Source organism: Gavialis gangeticus, unplaced genomic scaffold (assembly GCF_001723915.1).
Source record: "Gavialis gangeticus isolate Ggan-Ray unplaced genomic scaffold, GavGan_comp1, whole genome shotgun sequence".
Taxonomy (NCBI): domain Eukaryota; kingdom Metazoa; phylum Chordata; order Crocodylia; family Gavialidae; genus Gavialis; species Gavialis gangeticus.
Window position 1 is genome coordinate 54,389,822 of NW_017729033.1, and position 7,748 is coordinate 54,397,569.

The window sequence follows — 7,748 nt, forward strand, 5'->3', positions numbered from 1 at the left end:
GGCAAAGAAGTCGTTTAATAGGTTAGCTTTGTCGTCTGGTGTGACGACCAAATTTCCTAGCGTGTCTTCCAGGGGCCCCACATTACCCAGTACCTTCTTTTTGTCCCCTATGTATTCAAAAAAGGACTTTTTGTTGTGCTTGATCCAGGTAGCTAGTGCCAGTTCCATCTCCACCTTGGCCTTCCTGACTGCCCCCCTGCAGCCCCGAGCAACCGCAGTATAGTCCTCCCTGGTGATGGTCTCTCCCTTCCATTGGGTGTATGCCTCCCTTTTAGTTAGAAGACATTCTCAGATGCTTTTGGTGAGCCATAGGGGCTTTTCCACCCTCCTACTCTCTTTGATCAGTGTTGGGATACCTCCCTTTGGGCTTGGAAGATCATATCCTTAGGGAGCAACCACTCTTCTTGGACACCTGGCTCCCTTCCACTCCAGGACCTGAGTGCCTCCCTGACTATTCACCTTAGCTCATTGAAATCTGCCCTCCTAAAATCTAGGGTTGCTGCCTTTCTGCAGGCATTTGCCACCTTGCACTGGATGGTGAATTCCAGCAGGCCATGATCACTGTCGCCCAGGTGGTCGAGCACCCGCAGGCCCCTCACCAGGTTGTTGCCCGTGGCCAGCTTGAGGTCCAACAAGGTATCTCCCCTGGTGGGGCTGTGCACCTCCTGAGTTAGATGGAGACCCTGCATTTTGGCTAGGAACCTATGTGAGTGGTCAGATGTGGCTGGAAAGTCAGCAGATGTCTGGAAAGTTCAGCTCACCCATGATGACCACGTCCTTTGAACTAACTACCTCCATGAGCTGACCTGGTCTAGCTCTTCCCCTTGGTTGGGTGGTCTGTAGTAGACCCCCACCGTTAAGTCTCTTTCCCCTCAACTGCCTTGTATTCTAACCCAGAGCACTTCAGTGTGCCCCTCCTCTGAATCCATGTTACTTGATGAGGATGTGTATTCCTCCTTAGTGTAGAGTGCCTCATCCCTACCTTTCCTCCCTGTCCTGTCCCTCCTGTACAGCCTATAGCCCTTGATATTCACCACCCTGTCATGCATTGGGTCCCACCACATTTCAGTGAGCCCACTATGTTTGGGTTGGTGTCAGCTAGCAGGAGGCTAAGTTCCCCCTGCATGTTTCCCATACTACGAGCGTTTGTGTAGAGGCATTTGAGGCCTCCTGAGGATATGTGCACTGCCCCCCTAATCTCAGCATTGCCCTGGCCCCTGTTGCTTACCTGGGTATATGTTCTGCTTGTTGGTCTAGGCTGAGCTGTACTTGTGGGTGCTGCTTGATTTAGTGGTCCAAGTCTTCCTCCACCCTCATCTTCCCCTTCCCCCATAAGCCTAGTTTAAAGCCCACTGGAGGAGATCTGCCAACCTAGAAGAGAACACACGCTTACCTTTAGGGGAAAAGTGGAGCCCATCCCGTCTGAGCATGTCTCTCATCATGATGTGCGAGTCATTGTCAAGGAAGCCAAACCCCTCCTCAAGACACCATTCTCGAAGCCGCCAGTTGGTCTCTGTGATGCACATCTCATGCCATCTTCCACATCTGCTCACTGGTAGGACAGAAGAGAATACCACCTGTGCACCTATCTCCTTCAGCACGTCCCCCAGAGTATGGTAGTCTGCCATCAGGTGATCAGGGCTTCTCCTGGCCACATCATTAGTACCCACATGGATTAGGACCATGGGATAGTAATCAGTGGGCTGGATCACGGCCTGGATCATGCCCATCATGTCCTGAATCTTTGCTCCGGGCAGGCAGTAGATCTCACGTGTCAAGGGGTCCTGGCGACAGATGGAGCCCTCTGTACCTCTCAGGATGGAGTCGCTTATGACAGTCACTCAACTCTTTCTCCTCCAGGACTGCTTAGCTCCTTTGGCCTGTTTGGACCGTAGACACTGTGGATTTATTCCTCTCCAGTTGCCTCCTCTCCTTTCTTCTCCTCCAGTGTTGCCAGGGCCTCGTACCTGTTCTCCAGCCCGACTGGAGGAACTGGTACTGTTGTGTTGCAAGCAGCCCTGGTTTTGGAGGTGACCATCTGCCAGTCTGCAGTGGAGGGCACCTCCCGAGGTGATTCTTCCTTGGGTGTGTGGCCCTGCAGGGAAAGGAAATAACCATTAATTTTGTCCTCCACCTCCCTGATTCCTCTCAGCCTGCTAACCTCCTCCTGGAGCTCCTTCACCTGCACCTCCAGGGCCCTAAAGCAGGCACCTGCAGGACAGGTGTGCGGGTCCCCAATCCCTGCCCCCCTGGGCCTTGCTGGGCAACCCCCACAGGCCAGGGGGTGGGGGGAACCCAGCTCCCCCATGGGCTCTGTCTGGGTGGAGGCCTCAGACAAGCCCTGGGTAGGCTACACCCCCCACGCAGGAGCCCTCGCAGCACTCCGTATCGACACCATCGTATGAGCTGCTGTTTCAAATCCATCTTGATCATCTAACTGGATATTTGTGGCTGTTTGGGTGGCATTTTTGGCATTTAGATGTCTCGAGGAATTCTATTCATGGACATGTAGTTCTGTATGTGTGGGCCAGCATGGACAACTATATCTGCATGAAGGCTGAGCATGTGCATTAGCAGCTGGGGCATGGAGACACACTCAGCCTTAGACACTCAAAAATGGAGCTGACCAAAACCCATGACTACAAACAGTTAGACTCAGGAATGGAGAAGGGTCAACCAAAGCCCCCATTTACTGAGGCTAGGGACAGACATTACATATAAACCAGTTTAAGTGATCAGAAACTGATTTAAACCTGGAACAGAACAGATGGTCAGTGCACATAATGCAGGTTGAAAATGGCTGAAACCAGTTTGAGATAAACCTGGTTGAATGTAGTATCAGACTTAACTTATTTGGGTCAAACTGGTTTATGCAATGTCTGTCCCACACCCCTTCCTGTTTTAAGATAAATCAGACTCCCCCAGCATCCTGGCATGCTCTCTGGCCTGGGTGGAACTCTCTGCTCCACCACAGGGCTGGCCCCTCCTGTCTGCTCCCTCGCTACATCTCCGTCAAGACTGTAGGCTGCTCCCTCTCCTTCCTCTTCACCACTCCCTGCTAAGCAGGAATTCCCCCCTTCCCCTCTGCCTTGCAGAGAGGTGTCTGTGTATTAACCAGCAGACCACATACTGGCTATGGTCCATGCTGAATTAACAGGCAGAATGAACAGGTAGCTGGCAATATCCCTCTGTTGTTTTCTTAATGGGATGATAAATGCAGAGTTAGGGGTGATAAACATTTTTATCAATTCCTTGCTGGGCTAATGATAGAATCCTTCAAAAGCCTGGTCACCCCCCATCCCCCTCAGCTCAGTAATGTGCAAGGGAAGGGAATTTTGCTCTAGAGCCCCCCTGGCATTTAACCTGAGCCACTGCAGGCACGTGCTAGCATTTCTGAAATGTTTATGCTGTTACAAAGTGATTCAGCCCAGCCAGATGATTGAAAGATTGCAAAGATTGAATCAGCTTAGGCTCAGTCTTTTTTAATGTCTTCTCTATGACATTAAAACGTGGCCTAGGCTACACCACAGTCTGAAGGCTGGGAAATTGGGTCTGAGGTTGGACCCAGAGAGTAGTAGTGGTTGGAAGCAAATCGTTATGGCAATCTGTGACCAGTGGTGTCCCTCAAGGCTCTGTCCTTGGACCGGTTCTCTTCAACATCTTTTTCAATGATGTGGACATTGGTGTCAGAAGTGCACTGGCCATACCTGAGGATAGGCCAGTGATCTAGGCTGACTTGGATAAGCTGAGTAAGTGGGCAGATATAAACCTGATGATGTTCAATACTGAAAAATGCAAGGTACTCCACCTGGGGGAACCCCCCCCCCACATCATGCTTATAGGCTCAGCAGTGCTATGCTTGCTAACACCATGGCTGAAAGAGACTTGGGGGTCATGATTGACCATAAGATGAACATAAGCCACCAATGTGATGCTGCAGCTGGTAAAACAAACAAAACGCTGGCTTGCATCCATAGAAGCTTCTCAAGTAAATCTCAGGATGTCATCCTCTCACTATACTCAGCCTCAGTGAGGCCACAGCTGGAGTACCGCATCCAATTCTGGGCTCCACAATTCAAGAAGGATGCTGAGAAGCTTGAGAAAGTCCTTCCAGACCTAATGTCTATGGAAATCAGTTAAGTCTGATACTACATTCAATCAGGTTTATCTCAAACCAGTTTCAGCCATTTTCAAACTGGTGTATGTGCACTGAATATCTGTTCTGTTACAGATTAAAACCAGGTTTTGATCACTTAAACTGGTTTATGTGTAATGTCTGTTCCTAGCCCTGAAGACACCTGCATTAGTGCAATGTTGACTGAGAGTAGGTTCAGGCTGGACATCAGGAAGCACTACTTCACAGTCTGGGCAGCTGGGATCTGGAACCAACTTCCAAGGGAAGTGGTGCTCGCTCCTACCCTGGGGGTTTTCAAAAGGAGGTGAAATAATTATCTTGCCAGAGTTGTTTGGCCCCCGCACTCTTTCCTGCCCGTGGCAGGAGGTCAGACTTGGTGATCTGCTCAGGTCCCTTCCGACCCTACTATGAAACTATGAAATGTTGCACATGCAACAGTAACCTCTGCCTCAAATCCCATAGGCCTACCACTGACAGGCAGAACTTCTTACTGCACATGCAGTGCCAGAATCGTTTCTGTTGTCTCATTCTATCAACAGTCATAGTATTCATCAAATACATTTTCTAATTATTTTAGTAGTGGCAGCTTTATTCCTAGCACAACCACCTCACTCATTTTCTTTTCAATCCAGCTAAATATTAACAAAGCATTATTTTTTTTCCTTATATGTATCCTCCTCTTATCAGTTGTAAACTGACTTATGTCATACTTCTATTTTCCTACTGCCTAAAGTTCTTTTTCTGGAAGTGCAGTATTGCCAACATACTAAGTCCCTCAACAGTGCCTACTAAACCTGTTTATAAGTGCTGTTTTATACCCCTGTTAATTTCACTCACCTCCTTGCTATGGGTTTTGAAATTGAGCTTAAACTATTTTCTAAAAGAATTTAAGATGTCTAAAGTTCAAGTAATTCTTACTTGTTTTGTAAGAACATGAGACATGACAAAAGATAAAATTGGGATTGCACTTGCTCAAATGAGTTCTGGTTGTTTTTGTTAGGGCAGTGGTTTTTCTGGTGAAATATAGCAACAGGAGAAGTTGTTTTTGCATATATGTGAAAGGATTAAAGAACAGAAAGTGTAAGCTGGTGGATTCAGATTCATTTGAATTTCTAAGATGAAGAAGCAGCTGAAGAAAAAGCACTCCACAATCCTTGATTGCCTGATAACAGACTGGCTAGTGGCTATCCAACTGAAGTTGTTGTTGATCAATTGGATTAATATTTTACCTAATCATGATGATGCTTATTTACACCCTATACTACTTTTTGTCAATAAATTATCTGCTTTAGGAGACAAGTTGTAGTCTTGTTTCTCTGTAAGCCAAATGGGTTGGACTTAAACTCATAAACTGAGGTAAAAACATATCCAATGAGGTATGCAATTAGAGGTTAATAACAAGATGCTCTGTATCCTTGAAAACCCCAGTTCTGGCTACATTGCCACCATGAGCACAGCATCCTTGGTGTTTGGACAACTTTGCTGGAGAAAGGTAATTAAGAATCTTAGATTTCATAATGAATAAATAGTTTCTATCCTTCAGGTTTATAAAAGAAAGCTGAAAAAATGAGACCTAGAACACTTCAATGATTAACACAGAAAGAGAATATTAAAAAAAACCCTCACATTTATTTTTTATCTCATGATTTTTAACCCTGTTCTTTGATTTTACAGGTGGGATAGATTTGTAATTTTGACTTATAACAGGGATGAATTTGGCTCATGTGTCTTCCCTATTCAACTGTCAGGAAGTAATAACAAAAAACAGATTTGGTTTAGAATGTAATGTACTCCTCTTTGCTTTTTCTAACCCTAAATAAGCAATTCAGAATAGAAAAGGTGAACACAAAAACTCAGCAGAGCTTGAAGAGTTCAAATGCAGATCAACACCAGTGAAAAAGCAAACCATTAAAATCCACTCGAATATGATTGGGCATGTTGGTTGTTTTGTTTATTGGACTCAACTAAATTTCTTGTTGAGGTATTGAAATAATTCATAATAATTAATAATGTAGTTAAGCTTGTTCCTGCTTAAAATTTTAGTTAAAGTTTTAAATCAGTTTGTAATCTTCAAGTGTTGCTGAGTGCATTAGCTTTTACTGTCAGACAATACATCAAAGGAAAAATAAAATAGAAACCAAGCAACTGACTCTTTGGTGTTGACAACAACAGCCTTTTATAAACACATTAATGACTGAGATAGTGTTTTTCACGCAGTATGCACTGAGGCATAATGAATTTAGGGCCACAAACTGAAATATATTTTCCTTGGTAAAGCACAGTCATTTAAACAACCATTGATTTGTTACCTGGTGTGTTGACACTTTATGATGAGTTTCTTCAGTGCCATCTAATCTTACTTTTTAGATAATAAATAATGCACAAAGAAAGGGAAAAATATATATTTTCTCCAAGGAAATATTTCCCTTATTGAATATGATGGTTGCTTGGGCAATATACAAATGCATGTACAATTAAATAATAGACATTTCTTTGGTTTAAAAAAACCCAAAAATAATATTCATGAATCACATTTAACCATATCTTTAAAATAAGAATAAGTGCTCATTAAAATATAGGTATGTCAGTTCGAAAAATTGCTTCAAATATTATTCTGTCTGGTTGTTACCTGAACATATGCAAAAAATCACTACAACAGGTTCCTGGTGATTGCAGAAATAAATGAGAACAGTAGATTCTTTAAAAAAATCTCACAGTTTGTCCATATTACTTTGTAATTCTTAACTTTATAATCTTTAAATACAATACAGGTATACAACTTGTAGTTACACTGGGATTTTCATTATCATAACATTACATAGGCCAATATATTATAATTAGGAACCACTGGATTTCACGGTGGAAGTGTTGCATGGGGTGGCTTCTTTAATCTTGCAGTTTCTGTTGCACGTATCCCCTGCCATCGATCAGTGGAGGGACCCTGCCACTCAATCCTGATCACTGGGGAGGTGAATACTGTGGTTTTAAATATGCCATGGTTGTTGCTTCCCACTGCTGATTAGTGATGGGACCCCAGCAGTTTCACCGTGTGCTGCTAACCAGACAGGAGGCAAAAATTATGGCATATTTAAAACCATGGTTTTTGCCTCCCCACTGATCGGGATAAGCAGTGGGATCCATTCACCAATCAGTGGCAGAGGGGGCATGAGCAGGAGACTGCAAGATTAAAGAAGCTGCCACACAGCGCACTTCCAGCTTGAATTCAAGTGGTCCCTAATTATAATGCCATATGTAGGTTAATATCCAGATAGAAGAAACTGTCACAAATCTTATTTTTCTATATTGGCATTTCAAAACTGTGATCCAGTTGTACACAGGGCCAAGGTAAGTGGTCTGTAGACTGTGCTGTGGCTTCTACATCTTTACCTTGTTTTCAGTTAAAATATTCATGAAAGGGTCCATGGAAATCCATGAGAAATACTGAGGTTTAACAGTGGTCAGATAAGCCAAAAATGTTGAAGCTTCTGTTCTAAATCCTGTCATACCTAAATTTGTTCAATAACCCTAACAACTTGTCTCGGAAAAATCCTAAGTATATGCTGCCAACACAAAAGTTCTGTATCTGACATGCGCAGTTGAAGTCTGTGAGTGG